The sequence below is a fragment of the Dermacentor variabilis genome, chromosome 5 (genome assembly GCF_050947875.1).
Source record: "Dermacentor variabilis isolate Ectoservices chromosome 5, ASM5094787v1, whole genome shotgun sequence".
NCBI classification, from domain to species: Eukaryota; Metazoa; Arthropoda; class Arachnida; order Ixodida; family Ixodidae; genus Dermacentor; species Dermacentor variabilis.
In genome coordinates this window covers 198,119,521-198,136,919 of record NC_134572.1, presented here as the reverse complement: position 1 = coordinate 198,136,919, position 17,399 = coordinate 198,119,521, and positions in this window count along the sequence as shown.

Here is a 17,399-nt window from a genome sequence, read left to right as displayed (position 1 = left end):
AGTCTTTGGCGTCCCCTTTCTTATGGATTAGGATTATGTTAGCGTTTTTCCAAGATACCGGTACGCTCGAGGTCATGAGGCATTGCGTATACAGTGCGGTATACGGTACGGTATTACCGTTCCGTACTAACTTACCGCGATGACCGAAGACGTTTCAGTTGCGTGGGCCGCTCGCTGCGTACGGTAATGTGATAATGATGATAGCGGCTAACATTGGGGCTTCGCAGAATACAATAACTATGCGCTGAGTGCGAAATATTCATTTTGACGAATACTAGAAAGCTTTAGCTTGTCCATACACGCAGTATTCTTTACAGAAGTGCCCGGCTACGGCAAACTTAGACGCCAGTAACAAGGCCGGTAGCGACATCTTGTGACACTTCGTCCTGCAACACGTGAAACTTTTTGTTACATAGGTGTTCTCATCTAAACAATACATAAAAAAGGGTTTGTTTCTTGTAAATTGCACCGCGGCTGACACTTTACACCGGCAGATAAGTAGAATATAGTTAATTACTGCAACGAAAACTCTGCTTCCCCTCTAAGTAAACTCTGCATCACTAGATGGCGCCACCTACCTGGTTTTTTTTTATGTCACTGTTTACTTTTTGTCACTTCTTCGCTCCGCAGAAGGTGATTTAATGTACCCTCTCGCCTTAGTATTATTATGGTAAAAAAAGCACGCGAGACATGGACTCTGTGGCCGACACCAGCTTCTCACTGTCTTGGCTTGGTGCAGCTCGGCTCGCGACACACGGTGCCAGCCGAGCCTTACCGACTCCTTACCGTCTAGTATGCCGTACGGAAAGTCATTCCGTACGGTGAAGTTCGCGCATGCGCAGTCCTCGACCGGTACGGCATTACGCACTTACCGTACCGTATACCGTACTTTCCGTAGCACCGCTAAAGGACCCTGTTGTCCGTGCACCAACGAAGAAGAAATGACGGCAGCCGGCCATACGGCGCCGTCGGCACACATACGCTGTCAGCGATTCGCGGATACGGCATTGCACAGAGACAGGACATATTTCGGGGCATTCGCACCCCTGTCGCGTTAGCGAGCTTCTGAATGCACGCACGGGGCAGAGAATACACAGACATTCCTACAAAAAGCTGGCGGGGCGTCACGGTCACACCGACGACAAAGACAATAATCTCTAAGCCTGCTTTCGACTTCTTTCGGCCGCGTGCCCGAGTTGCCGGCAATAACCGTCCTCCTCACCGGTTCCTATTCGTACGACCTTTTGGCGCCCGTTGATCGGTGCTTCGCCTAATCGAATAATGCCGCACCTACGCTCACAGTCGTATACGGCAGGGTAGAAAGCGTTCCTGTTGTTTTTTGCCACATTGAACTGCCAAGTGGACAGAAACGCCCGTGAACATGTATTTCATGCCGAAGGACTCCATGACCCGCATGGTCCCGATTAAGAAGACCGTTAGCCCGGCCGCTGGAATGGCGGTGCCCATCGTGATGACGGAGCAAGCTTGGCATTCGCTATTTAGATTCGCCGGCAGCGCAGCCGCGCACGGTACAAGTGGTCGTAATTGATAGCTCAGTGGTCCACAACAGGGACTCCAAACGTCTGCGTTGTGGTCCGTGCAGCACGACGAGAAAAATTGCCGGCTACGAACAAAAAGGGCAATGCCTGCAATGCTATAGAGTCAATATGAGCGCGAACAAAATCCCTGCCCGGCACACGTTCCTTCATTCCGCGCGGACAGAAAGGAAAGAGAGATCCGAGAGGCACTGGCGGAACTTTCTCCCGGCGGATGCGCGGCTGTTGCTTCTTGTCGCCGCAGCTTCTCTTCGCCAACCATGGCCTGCCGCGAGCGCAGCATCCGCCGGGCACGTTGCATCGCCTGACGTCCTTTTCGCGTTCGCCCTGCAGCGCGCTCGACTACATCGCGTACCCTTCCCCTCTTTCTTTTTCTTTTCTCGCTCCTCTAGGAGGAGGAGGAGGATGAAGGGACGGAAAGATGGCGGGTCTCGCATGCAGCGCGGCGCGCACGTCTCGTGCCGGGGGGAGCTTTTCTTGTTTGCGTCCTCGCCCGGCGTTTCTCTCCTCGCGCGTGCTTTGCGCTGCGCTCCTCATTTTGGCCAGGGCGATATTTCCATTCGCTCCAAGCTTTGCCCTTTCCTTCATTCTGCACCACCATCAACCAAGATGGCGAGCGCTAAGGGGGGGGGGGGGGGGGGCGGTAAAAAATCGATGCGTCGCCCTGCACTACCCGACAGCTCCCGTCTTGTTTTCTGTGATTTTTTTTTTTGTTCCTTGTTTTCACTTTCTCACGCGTACTCGATGTTTTTGATACCTCCGGAGCAAATCGTTCATTCGCTGCCGGGGTCGTGGGCGGAGCTTAGGAGTAGCGGACAAAAAAAAAAGAAAATAATGGCGAGAAGAATCCGAGGAGTTGCGCTCAAATCGCTGCGAGGGCCTGACGCGCGCATTCAAGCCTCACGCATGCGCACTTCTATTTTCTATGCACATTCATTTCCGTGTCATTTTGTATTTCAATCGCAGGCTTACGTAAAAGCCGTTGCGGGATATCGAAGACCAATATATCGACCAGACCAACATATTCAGTAATTATCTTCGCTAAAAATGTGGCTAAAACATCCAGTTCCCTTGGCAATTACAGCTGCAGATTCCTCAAACAAGCACTATTGCTGTGAAAACTAATTATTATTTAGTAAACATCTAGCTGTCGACCGCAGTGACTGTTTCAGAAATTTCGCATTATCGTTAAGATAGATAGTTGGGCTATATGACTTACTCGCCGAGCTGCAAACACCGACACAACACGAAGCACACACACAGTCTCATCCTCTCTGCTTCGTATTCTGCATTTTCGTTCTTCCAAAGCTGCAGCTGTGTCGTACTTCGCATTGTTGATATGGTATGTGATACAAATTCATACTTTACCGCCTCTATTAGTCAAGAGTGACGAACACAGATAATTACTTTCACCAGTTAGCAAAGCACGTAAAAAACACAATCACAACAGCGATGCCATGTTCGCATTTTCCACTCCAACAAGGGTAAAAAGGTGGTATGCTATAGGCTACCTAAACTTGTAGCTGAATTTTTCACAATGTTTAATACGGATCCTCAGTTCGTATCCTTAGTGTGTTTGTCACATATTCAGTACATATGTCGATAGTGACTAATACAAACGCGGTTTAGCCAAACGAAAAAGCAGACGCAAATAAAAAACTTACTTCTTTTTTATTCTTTTGTCGTTCATGTCAAGTTCACAAACTGATCGGTTTGGCTGTCCAAGAGTCTTGAATCAAAACTAAGATGTCTCTCCATTAAAAGTCACATTTTCTGCCTCTTTTCCATAGATATGTACAGTTTTTGCTGATAAGGTATGAGATTGTGTGGCTTCACTAGGCTGTTCCTGCCCATGTGGACATTTGTGTCCGCATGCGCGCAATGCATCGGCCACTGTTGCCAATTATAGGACAGTCACCTCGTCATGCTACTCAACTATCTTGGTGTTAACAGCGCAAAACGTAGACTCGTGTCCCGTCTACGTTTTGCGCTGGTAACACGAGGATCGAAAACCATCAAGCTCAACAAGCTCAACTGTGCAGCTTTTAATCGGCTGCTGCTGTGTACGGCATTTCTCTGGCCGAACAACCTCGACCGATCAACGTAGTGGCCGACAAAACAACCGACCGACCGACAGACCGACTCACCGAGTTTACAACCAACCGTCTGGCTGACCGACCGCCTGATACACTGTAACACAAACCGATACGTTCGTTCTTCATAGACACCGTAATTTTCTTTTTATGGATGCTGCATAGTACTGTTGTCAGCGCGATATTTTTGCTACTTGATGAGCTGGTGATCAATCTGGCCTGACTGAAAAGAAAAACGTGCAGAGTAGAAATATATGGAGACATAAAAGGGACACATAGAAACTAAAGATCAGAGATATCGAAACCGAGCTGTTCCCAGAAATGAGGAGGCCGACCGATGTCATTGTTAAGCCCCAGAATCGCACACTTGTTTCTCAAAAGCAGAAACCGCTCAAGGAGTTTCCCAGCTCGGCCACGACGTGGGAAAGCGTAGCGCGCCACGAAGAAGGGTTCACACGCGCGCCTTTCCTTGGGGGAAAACCCACCTCGTGCGGGGAGCGAGATTTTGCACGCGTTTTGGGTCAAACGGTGCCTCCCTCTTGTGCCGACTTTTTTTTCTTTTTTCGAGCGTCGCAGTGGCCAGGGACACAGAGGGGCAAGCGCTCGCTTTTGGGGACATTCTGTAAGAAGCGCTTTCTCAGCAAGCTTTGTGACTCTCCAGGATGCGTTTCCCACAGCTTTGAGCAAAAGACCGGTTTTCGCCGCAAAAGGGGCGGGCACGTCTTCGAGCTGCCCTATTGGGCCGCGCTGTTGGCGCCAGTCCGTGTCGAATCGCGGCTGCACAAGTCCGGCCACTCGCCAGGTCGCCGTGCAAACGTCGACCCACTGAGGGGCGGCGTGTCTCCCCCTTGAACGGATAACCGCTGTTGCGGTGAGTGACTGACTGCACGCTTTGCCATCTCGAAGGCACTCTTTGACAATTAGCCACATTGCATCACGTGAGCCAAGCAATTACTAACTGTACAATCATCTAAGGTCTGCTAGCTAACACGGCGTTTTAATTATATACATTAGGGCTACGTTACGTTAATTTCATGCAGACTTTTACTCTAGAAAAGCAAAATGGTGCTTATAGTGAACGTTTGTAATTCCGCAAATAAGGCCATCAGTGGCATGCCCACGCAGTTGAAATCTTAAGACTAGCATCAATTTCGACAAATCCTTTCCCTATTACGCGATGAAAAGCGTCGCATGGTCCCGAAACGCCTCCATCGCGCACTGTTCGTCAAGGCTACCGCACGACAGAAGTGAATTTTGCGGGACGATGCGCAGACGTGCGCGTCGAAAACGGCGGCATCAAGTGAAATTAAGTTTCGTATTCCGGTCAAACACCCAGTGGTCATTTCCGGCTACAAACGCTGCACAAGTAGCTCGACTGTGGCCCAGAGAACCCTACAAGGCCCAGGATTAACACCGAGCGATTGTTGCTTGAGAACTTATTGGTCTCGGTCCCTCAGTTGTGTCGTAGCTCAATTATTGCGACCTCAGTTAGTAAGCATTGGATAAATATGTCGGACTGTTTCGATATGACGAGAAATGCCCGTTTTTGCTCGTGAATATGGATGGGCAAGCGCAGCTTTACACGACCTGCTGCAATATTGCCATAACATTGCTGAAGTTGTCTTCTCTGCAAAGGCCCATTAGCACAGTAACAGGCGTGGCATTGCGATAGTTTTCACTGAAAATCAATGGACAAATTGCTGAATGTCCGACGCTCTTAAGAATTTCTTCAAGGTGACACACAGGAAATGCCAACGTATTAACTGGCTAATTTATGAACACAACTTTGTACGAAATGTAAACTGCGCGGTAGATTTAGACCTGTTAACTTGAACCACCTTGCCCATGCGACCTAGCTCACCTAGGTGATGTAATATTCGCCATTTGTGTCTTGAAAAATATTGCAACAAAAAGGTACATAATGAATATGATCAAACGCTCGATGTTATTTGCATGCGCAGGCAACGGTTAGGAATGCGTTAATTGCATGCGCACTTTAAGTTTAGAAAAGTAAAATGGTGCTTATAGTGAACGTAGTTTTGGAAGGAATACCGGAAAATCAGCACAAAGACACCAGCAGCAGCACCGCCAAAGGTATCCTACAACTGAAATCTCGACACAATTTTTTTCCGTTGCATATGTCATTGACCGTCTTAGTGTCAAGTACCGTATATACTCGTGTATGAGCCGCACTTTCATCAAACTTCCTCAGTCGCGGGTTACGCACGAATCAGGTCTAAAGATACTCATTAGCACACTATAGCGCCACTGCGACTACTGTGTCAGAGAATTAAAAGCTGTTCACAGATATCAACCTTATATTTCGCTATTTATCGCCGCTTTCAAGGTAATCACTCTAGGATGAGCTCATCGGCACTCTCATCACTGTCGGACGAGCTCGCCTCATCGTCGCGCTCCCTATGTCGGCCATCCTCTGAGCCGTCCATGGCGTTTGGTATACGCCCGCGACTCTCTAAAGCTCCTTGCGATGGCGGGATCCACTGGCACGGAACGCCACGCGTCCAGAATCCAACCGCACGCTCGCTGAAGAGACGCTCGCTGAAGTCGTCCTGTCGGCGTTGTCTCGTGTTTGCCCGCGGCCATGCCCTCGGTGTAGCACCACCGAAATTCCCTCTTGAATGGCCGGTCTACGCAAACATCGACAGGTTGCAGCACGCTTGTCGAGCCAACAGGACGGCCAGCCGAGCCTTCACTCAATCTGTTAGGTCGACGCGCAACTACGTTGATAATGTATACGCAATGAGTGGGAAGGCCTTATCTTGCATGACTTTGTGGGACTATACCTTTTTGGCGCGTTTTCTTTTTCAAATTTTTGCGTACGAAAGTGGCGGGTGCGGGCTATACACGGGGGCGGCTTATACACGAGTGTACACGGTAAGCTTTCATACTTCCTCGCTGTAGTTGGTTCTCCTTCGTGAGACTGTCAAGGTAGGCGTGTGTGGCAGAGTAGATGTCATGGTTAGCACTTATCTTGGGCTGGTGACGCACCTGAGGCTCTCGGCTTATTTCCGCCATGCGTTACATAATCCGCCACTTACCAGTCTACATGCCGTGCGCCGATACCCGACTGAGTTTGCACGAATCTCATGAATCCGCTGCTTCCAAGTGGCTTCGTCCAAGGTGCCTCGATGCTACGTGGTTCGGATGAAACGGGAAAGGCAGAAACAGAAGGGCATCACTCTCCCACTACTCAAGTCCGGAGGACCCGAGTAATGGGAAAACGGCGGGAATTTCTGATGGTTTGTTTCGCACTCGCGCGCTTATTTGGCATAACATGGCGTCTCCTACGTAGGAAACGATACCGTGAGACGTACTAAACTCGTTTAAAGGGACACTAAAGGCAAATACAAAGTCAAGCTAGACTGACCGATTAGTGCTCGAGAATATCTAAGGCGTTAATAATATAGCGAACAGAGCTTTAATAAGCGAAAAATCGAGATAAATGCACGTCTTGATCAGAGACTCCTCGGGACATTCAAGCACTTGCCCGATGACGAAAGCACTCTTCAGTTAAATTCTGTCACTAGTACTCAACTAGTCGTTGCAAAAAGCATCCTCGTATTGTAGTGTAAGACGAAATAAAATGCTACTTGTCCAGTTCCATTTCCCGCTCAGAAAAAAGTACTCATTTAAATTACCGTTGGCAACGACGCGGGTGGTCGAGAGGTTTCGTTTTCACTCGACTCTGCGCCGCCCACGCTTTCGCGTTTCAGTACTTTCCTAATCGCGTATACTGCTGCGCTAGCTTTCCTGGCTCGCGAAAGTCGCACAAACTGCGAGTAGCAGAGATTTCAACTTCCATGTGATGTCGCGGGATGCCCGAACGGTCTAGACGCCACTTGACCAAAAAAAGTTACCGACGATTACGTTACTTCCTAATGCGAAATTTGAGCGCAGCAAATAAGCTGTTTCACCTTTTCGATAGATTGAGGCAAAGAAATCGAGCAACACATGTATGCGCTATCACAGAATTTTTTTTTTATTTTTCACACGTATTCCTTTAACAAAGACTCCACTAACAGTTCTTGACAGTCATGAAGGAAGCTTTGTGGTCGGAGAAATAGACTGATATATGTTCGACTTGGTACACCAATGCTTGATTCTCAAAGACGAGATCTATACAAGTGCCTCGCGAGGTTGTCACAGCCGTGGGACGCGTTACGAGCGAGAGGAACGGGATGTTCTCCCGCATAAGTGTTAGGAAATTGCTGTTTGTCTTTATGTCAAGCCGCCACCGATCTGGCTCTCTGATTGCCACCGCACAGGGCGAACGGCAGCGGCAATTTCGGCTCGGGCGGTGCACATATACAGATCCGCCGCCACCGATCTGGCTCTCTGATTGCCACCGCACAGGGGTTGCATTGGAGGAGGAGCGAAGAAAGGAATGAAGTTCGAGCCGGCGCTTTGACAACCGGAGACTCGCAGGAAGAGGGGGGAGGGGGGCGGCGTGTACACCCAGCGGCAAACGATGGGGGCAGAAGCGCGCACAGCAAGCGGACAACACGATAAAGGGAGGAGGGAAGAGATAGCAGCGACTGACTGATGCCGCTGACGCCGATAGTGAGTCAACCCTAGCTGCGGAGTTGGTTTCAGGGACAACGAATAACCGGCGCGTCGGCAACTGAAGAGCACCCTATCCGCCACACAAGAACAGGGGGGGGGGACCCTTTCCTCCTCTTTCTGCATGGCGGCGACGGTGTTCTATGCAGTCACGTTATCTTGACTCTCTAGCGGCGTCAGCGGCATCCAGCGGTATCAGTCGGTCGCTGCTAGCGCTGGGGGGATGAAAGGGGGGCGGAGCTGGTTACCAGGCCGACGACGACGACGACGCGAAACCCAGGAACGGACGCCAAAGAGCTGCGCTCTAAAACAGCTGCAGCGACGAATCCATCGCTCTGTCTTGGCTCGGTGCCGCCGTCTGTCGGGCGCCGTTTTACTCATCGACTGCAGCAAAGGGCGGTAATGGCGTATGCAACACCACCACTTCCCCGGTTGGCTGGCGGGAGATTTGATTTCGAACAAGGTATGCGGACCCTACAGATACAATTTTCTCGAAAACGAAGTAGCTTCTTGGCACTAAACAATCGTTCCGAGGTTTCTGGAATGGTATTTGAACAGTCCACATCGACTTAGTATTCTCCTTTAGTGTCCCTTTAGGCAGGCATGGCTAGACTTTCTGCTGGAGCAGAGAACACCCAGCTCTATGTGTGCACGTGTGTTTGAACCTACAATCAGCCTCCGAGATCAGTTGTGCATTTCTGAAAAATTGTTTCACGAATGTGACCTTTCTGCAGTATTTTCACTGTAATTCTAACATGGTGGTTCAGCAGCAATGAGTAGTTACGAAATATATCACTATCCTAACGGCGTGGGTACCATTCTCCTGCGAAATAAGTTGTCCTTTTTGCTTTGACAAGCGTTCAAATTGTCACCTAGGTATATTGCGCGATTACTTTGCTTGATGGAGGAGGTTTTCGCCTGCCAAAAAAAAAAGAACATAGTTTGCTTAGTATTACCAGCATACAGTACAGGGGGAACAACATTTGTCAAGCGGTCGAGAAACTGGCTGCAGACTGCGCGAGCGTCCGCGGCAGTAGTAGACGATGTGCTATTAGCCCCAAGAACGACCTACAGGGACGCTGCGAGCGCCGCTCACATGACGTCAGGACACGGACTCGCTCCTGTCGCCTACTGCAATTTGGGCGGTGTCCGGGCGCTTTCTGCAGTGTTTCCGTTTGTTCGCTCTCGTTCCCTGTGATTTTGTACTTATGACGGTCGTCTCCAATATATACTTTAAGCCGTATTCATTCACGAATTATTCAAAGCTCTTATATTCTAGACGACAGCATATTTCTCTAAGGTAACATTACAGCGCCAGCCGAAGGGGCTCAGACCAGCCCATTGCAAGTTTTTCATGTGCGGACCTACATGTTGCAGTGGTAGCTCACGTTATTAATAATGGCATTAACGTCAAAACCTAGCACATAGAATCCAGTCAGGATACCATACCTGCCGTGATGCAACAAGCATCTCACCAACGATGGCTATGAAGACTTCTACAAGGTTTACATTGATTTTAAGCCGCTAAAGTGTGTTTGCTCATGACTAGTAGTTCATGGTATAATATCAAATTCTTGCATTTCTTCACAGAAACGCTCGGCAGTTACACAAGGGCTTAACTAACACTGCAGTTTAGATTCTACCAGCAACGCTTGCTTCTTTCACTGCTTCTCAAAATTAGGTCGTTCTTCACCGGTTAAATTTAAGTGGCGGTAACATGAAGTAATGCTCATTGAGGCTTACAGCTGCTTGAAGCATACGGATATGAATATACCAATATTTTTTTATTCCCTTTACCGTGCTACACGTTAAACTCACTTGAGCGATTTACTGGTGCTTGCTGCTTGAGGAACAGACGTGAATAATCTCCTTGGCGAACTGACACAGGCTCCTCGAACCAAATTTTTGATTGAAATATGCCTTTTGGACGATATGGCTGCAACCAGAAAGGATCCGAAGCCACATTGATCTGTAGTATGGGAGATACTGAAGATATCATTATTCGCTGGTGGAGGTAAAAAATCAAGTGAATTCATGTGAGGCTTCTGGTGTTTTCTTTATGGGGCAGGTATGCGAGGTTCTCTTTTATGTACTGACGAAACTGTACTCTACTGTACTGTACTTATATGTACAGACGTACAGGCCGCCATTGGAATCTGAACCTGGCAACGTTTAACGCTAGAACGTTATCTAGTGAGACGAGTCTAGCAGTGCTATTGGAGCAATTACAGGGCAGTAAATGGGTCATAATAGGGCTCAGTGAAGTTAGCAGTACAAAAGAAGCATATACAGTGCTAAAAAGTGGGCACGTCCTGTGCTACCGGGGTTTAGCGGAGAGAAGAGAACTAGGAGTCGGATTCCTGATTAATAAGAATATAGCTGGTAACATACAGGAATTCTATAGCATTAACGAGAGGGTGGCAGGTCTTCTTGTGAAACTTAAAAGAGGTACAAATTGAAGGTCGTACAGGTCTATGCCCTACATCCAGTCATGACGACCAGGAAGTCGAAAGCTTCTGTGAAGACGTGGAATCGGAGATGGGTAAAGTCAAAACAAAATACACTATACTGATGGGCGACTTCAATGCCAGGGTAGGCAAGAAGTAGGCTGGAGACAAGTAATTGGGGGAATATGGCATAGGCTCTAGGAATCACAGGCGAGAGTTATTAGTAGAATTTGCAGAACAGAATAATACGCGGATAATGAATACCTTCTTCCGCAAGCGGGATAGCCGAAAGTGGACAGGGAGGAGCTCGAATGACGAGACTAGAAATGAAATACTTTATACTCTGCGGTAACCCTGGCATCATACAAAGTGTGGACGTGTTCGGCAAAATGCGCTGCAGTGACCATAGGATGGTAAGAACTCGAATTAGCCTAGACTTTAGGAAGGAACGGAAGAAAAGGGTACGTAAGAAGCCGATCAATGAGTTAGCGCTAAGAAGGAAAATAGAGGAATTCCAGATCAAGCTAAAGAACAGATATTTGGCTTTAACTCAGGAAGAGGACCTTAGTGTTGAAGCTATGAACGACAATCCTATGGGCATCATTAAGGAGTGTGCAATACAAGTCGGTGGTAACTCCGTTAGACAGGATGCCAGTAAGCTATCGCAGGAGACGAAAGATCTGATCCAGCAACACCAATGTATGAAAGCCTCTAACCCTACAGCTAGAATAGAATTGGCAGAACTTTCCAAGTTAATCAACAAGCGTCAGACAGCTGACATAAGGAAGTATAATATGGATAGAATTGAACATGCTCTCAGGAACGGAGGAAGCCTAAAAATAATGAAGAAGAAACTGGGAATTGGCAAGAATCAGATGTATGCGTTAAGAGACAAAGCGGGCAATATCATTGCTAATATGGATGAGATAGTTCAAGTGGCTGAGGAGTTCTATAGAGATTTATACAGTACGAGTGGCACCCACGACGATAATGGAAGAGAGAATAGTCTAGAGGAATTCGAAATCCCACAGGTAACGCCGGAAGAAGTAAAGAAAGCCTTGGGAGCTATGCAAAGGGGGAAGGCAGCTGGGGAGGACCAGGTAACAGCAGATTTGTTGAAGGATGGTGGGCAGATTATTCTAGAAAGACTGGCCACCCTGTACACGCAATGCCTCATAAGCTAGAGCGTACCGTAATCTTGTAAGAACGCCAACATAATCTTGATCCATAAGAAAGGGGACGCCAAAGACTTGAAAAATTAGAGACCTATCAGCTTATTGTCCGTTGCCTACAAAATATTTACTAAGGTAATCGCAAATAGAATCAGGAACACATTAGGTTTCTGTCAACCAAAGGACCAGACAGGATTCCGAAAAAGCCTACTCAACAATAGACCATATTCACACTATCAATCAGGTGATAGAGAAATGTGCGGAATATAACCAACCCTTATATATAGCTTTCATTGATTACGAGAAAGCGTTTGATTCAATCGAAACCTCAGCAGTCATGCAGGCATTACGGAATCAGGGTGTAGACGAGCCGTATGTAAAAATACTGAAAGATACCTATAGCGGCTCCACAGCCACCGTAGCCCTCCATAAAGAAAGCAACAAAATCCCAATAAAGAAAGGCATCAGGCAGGGAGATACGATCTCTCCTATGCTATTCACAGCGGGTTTACAGGAGGTATTCAGAGGCCTGGATTGGGACGAATTGGGGACAAAAGTTAATGGAGAATGCCTTAGTAACTTACGATTCGCTGATGATATTGTGCTGCTTAGTAACTCAGGGGACCAATTGCAATGCATGCTCACTGACCTGGAGAGGCAAAGCAGAAGGGTGAGTCTAAAAATTAATCTGCAGGAAACTAAAGCAATGTTTAACAGTCTCGGAAGAGAACAGCAGTTTACGATAGGTAGCGAGGCACTGGAAGTGGTAAGGGAATACATCACTTAGGACAGCTAGTGACCGCAGATCCGGATCATGAGACTGAAATAATCAGAAGAATAAGAATGGGCTGGGGTGCGTTTGGCAGGCATTCTCAGATCATGAACAGCAGGTTGCCATTATCCCTCAATAGAAAAGTATATAACAGCTGTGTCTTACCAGTACTCACGTACGGGGCAGAAGCCTGGAGGCTTACGAAAAGGGTTCTACTTAAATTGAGGACGACTCAACGAGCTATGGAAAGAAGAATGATAGCTGTAAAGTTAAGAGATAAGAAAAGAACAGATTGGGTCAGGGTGAGGGAACGCGAGTTAATGACATCTTACTTGAAATCAAGAAAAACAAATGGGCATGGGCAGGACATGTAATTAGGAGGGAAGATAACCGATGGTTATTAAGCGTTACGGACTGGATTCTAAAGGAAGGGAAGCGTAGCAGGGGGCGACAGAAAGTTAGGTGGGCAGATGAGATTAGGAAGTTTGCAGGGACAACATGGCCACAATTAGTACATGATCGGGGTAGTTGGAGAAGTATGGGAGAGGCCTTTGCCCTGCAGCAGGCGTAACCAGGCTGATGATGATGATGATGATGAAACGAACAGTTCTCAGTTTGTATAAGTAAACAACGCAGGATTGAGACATATATTGAGGCAGAATGTGCTTTAGTTTTCATTTGCTGCAGTGCCTCAAGTATACCTTAGGCATTGCAATAGGGTGGTAAAAAACTGCATAATGGTATCAATTCGAAGTTTTAGTGAACTCATGAGTTGCGCGAACAATGCGCGCCTCGCGTTATCGACAGTCGGTTGCTTCCGTTGCGTGAGAGGTGTGCCATATTTTATTTATTTATTTATTTATTTATTTATTTATTTATTTATTTATTTATTTAAAAGAACCTTACAGACCCTATGGCAGGGCATAAAGCAAGGGGGGCATATTAAACAGTGATATGTATAAAAAGTACAAATTGCTAACAGGAACAGTGCTATAAAAAGATTACCGTGTTACACAATATTGAAGGCACTAGGAATACAAAGCAATATATGAAGGCACAAGAACGCTTGTTACTGTTAACAGAGCAAAGGAATACCGTTTGTGAAAATTATATACAACATGGCAAAAATGCACGATAACATACACTAGATTGGTCACTCGTGTACGGTATTAAATGGGAAAAGCATGAGTAACTGAGAGCGGAACGTGTCGGGATTAGATATGGCGGCTATGTTATCAGGGAGGTCATTCCAGAGACGGATGGCACGTGGTAGTGCCGATGAATTAAATGCATTTGTTTTACCGTATATGCGCATGAAACTGAACTGATTATGTAATCTGCGTGAAAAAGAGTGGGGTATTTGTAGTTGCAACCGGGTTCGTTTATTAGTGTAAATACACTTGTGGAATAAGCACAGAAGAGCGATGTTACGGCGGATATCTAATGGCGGCAACAGTAGGTCTAGGTTAATTTGTGTAATGCTCGAGTTTATACTGTAGTTACGGGATATGAACCGGGCTGCTCTGTTCTGTATCATTTCCGTCATATTTATTAGGTAATTTTGATGAGGGGACCAAATTGGGGAGGCGAATTCTAACTGTGGCAAAATGAATGTTTGGAAAGCGAGTTTTCGAATGTTTGGCGGGGCATTTCGCAAATTCCGTCGTAGATAGCCAAGAGAACGTGATGCTTTGGCGCATGTAGAAGTGATGTGTGGGGCCCATGAAACATTCTCTGTAAGAACAACTCCAAGGTATTTACTTATATGATGAAGTGTGGGAAAGCATAGTGTTATTAAGATGATACGAAAATTTAGAATTCACGCATTTTCGGCTGAAGCACATCACCTCGCACTTTGTAAAGTTAGTGTCATGAGCCATTTGTTACACCAGTTAGCGATAAGGTTAAGATCTGCTTGAAGTTTCAAGTGATCGTCAGTCGTGTGAATAGGACGGTAGATTATGCAGTCATCGGCAAAAAGGCGCATTTAGGAAGTAATCTGGGTGGGCAAGTCGTTAATGTAGATTAAGAGGAGTAAGGGGCTGAGGACGCTGCCTTGTGGCACACCAGAGCTAACAGAAGAAGGCGGGGAAGAGAAATTGTTAACAACAGTAAACTGTTCTCGAAAAGAAAGAAAATTACGAATCCAGGATAATGTTAAAGAGTCAAATCATAGGGCAGATAATTTAGAAATTAGGCGACAGTGGGGCACTCGGTCAAAAGCTTTAGAAAAGTCAAGAGTGGTGTCATTGTCGATTAAGGCTACTGAGGGTCTCTATGGAGACCACTACGATACGATATATATAGCGCCAATTCATTGGCTGTACGATCACGAAACTTTTCTTTCAAGTCATTGCTGTTCTGGTATTCGCGAAGCACACACACACATGCATAACGCGCCGTGCTTTTAACAGCCATGAGCAACGCGTTTTTTGGGTGCCTGTTTCAGAGAACAGTGAAAGTGCAGATGCGAAGTTTTTCGTACAAAATGCGCGCCTAACTATTCCTTTTACGCATTGATAAAGTGACCATATTTGACTGGAACAGCTCACCAGAGTAGTAAGAATCATGATGAAAGCTTCCCTGGGCAGTGTGCCAAGAAGGATTTATAATGTTGACACCATATACCAATACTTTTATTCAATGTAAAATGCATTGTCTCTCATAGCTAAGTATTAGGGGAACATTAAGTGTTTACCGGAGCATCAAACATAACATTGCGTGTTGAATTCGCAGACATTTTCTTACCCAAAATTTATGAACAGACACGGCGCGTGTATGCATTGCCAAACCAGTAGACCGCTTCAACACTACATAGCATGCGATATCCAAGCCGCAAATTTTCTTGATTCACACGCTTTCGAAGAAGGAACTGTGGTTGAGTCATGACAGCAGAATGAGTCCGACATATCCTACAACAAGTACGACTCGAACCACCCATACCCGAACATGAAGTGAAGGGGCGCGCGCGGCAGCCCAGCGAGTGGAGCGAGTGACGTCACGGCCATGACGTCACTCGCGAGAGGGCGCCACTTCGACGAGGGCGACGATATGGGCTTGTTGGTCAGTCATCACTGAAAAGTATTTGTATAGTGCAACAAACCAAGAACACAAGAAGAAACGAAGACAAGCGCTAACTATCGACAACGAAAATTTACTTCCGGGATCGGTCATACTTCTTGTTCGTCCTTTCCTCTACAACTCACTGAACCGCTTTTAGGTAATGGTGTCTTGACAAATAACAATCGAACCAAATGACCATTTATGTCGTGACCGATCATTTATGTCCGTCATACACTCTTGTCATACTATGCCAATTTTGGTACATACCTAGTTAACGAAACGACCATGAGAGCACCAAGACGTAGGCTGCTCGATAGATACATATACTGTCAAAGTGGCAAATGTTCCACGAGAAATGCTTCGCATTAAAGAAAAAAAGCTATTGAAGGTCGCGGGCCACAAGAGTGACATGCTGAACATACGCTTAAAGTTAGCATATGTGTTGTGCTTCCCGAACGCCAACGTAAGGTCGACTCGCCAGTGCAAACCCTCCTTTCTCAATTTGCTTTCTTATGTTTCTTGTTCGTTCTTCTTTTTAACCTTGACTCGTTATTATGGACGACCCGCATAATGGGCGATTTTCCTGGGAAACGGAAGCATCCGAATGATCGAAACACGACTCTATACCAAAAGTGTGCGTGCGCCGACCGACAGATATGCGAAAATGCTCACGCTCGTAATTAGGTCGCCACAAAAACAAGCCGTATTTCATGTTGCTGCTAAGTGCCCTAGCACCAACCATCTAATCCGTCATACGGCGAAGCGAGCGACCGGCGCAGACCCGCCAACTCGGTGGGCGCCGGAGGAGTCGCCCGCGAAGACGGCGGCCGCTGCCAGGTGGCGCGCCCTTTCTCCCGCGCCGCTTGCGTCAGAGTCGCGCGCCTCAATTATTCACGCTCCAGAGATGGCGCTCTCCCCTGGTTTTTGCTGGTGGCGCCTGCAGCTGGGGGCCCGTCTTTCTCGTTTTCCCTCGTTCGGCTTTTTTTGCCTTGTGTGCCGAGGAGAAGAGACCGCGGCTTGCAACCCCTTTGTGCGTCCGCGCATGCACAACGCTCCGGCCGCGGTCCGCGCCCGTTACCATGACAACGTTTCCCGGAGTTTTGATTTTCTTCGGGCAGTCTTTTTGTTTGCCGCAGCTCCGCCGGCGCTGCCCGTTGCGAAGGGATGCTTCGCCCGCGTGCTTTTGCTGCGTCCTTTCAGAGCGCTTTTGGGAATGGGTGCTCCCCTGGCCGAGCTGTATAGGTCGCATGTGCTCTCGCTCCCAGCTACAGCGGTCGCCACATAAAAAAAAAAAAAAAAAAGCGAGCTCTATTACCGAATGATGAACATGGCCGCCTAATTTGTATCTGCATTGACGCCTGCCTGTCACTGCGAACGCACTCCGTTCTCGTTGATCTGAGCGTCCCTCGGAAGAGGCATACACTACTATTTGCCGCATTCGTCGCACTTGAACAATTCGGCTTTCCTCACTCGGCTGTCTCTTCCATCTCTTCCGAACAGTACAACAAAAATCGGGCCTCCAGGATCCTCTTCTCGTTCATTTCAAAGCCACGGTCTGAATTCCGGCGCGTTTGATGTCTCTCGGGGTATATTCGTTAGCTGCCTGCTGTGAAGCGCGTACGCACTGCGTGATGCAATCCGCCAACAGGACCGCCGAGGTTGCCGCGACTGGATCTGGCCAACACAGCCCGGTTTGCGCCTTTCGCACGGGCCCG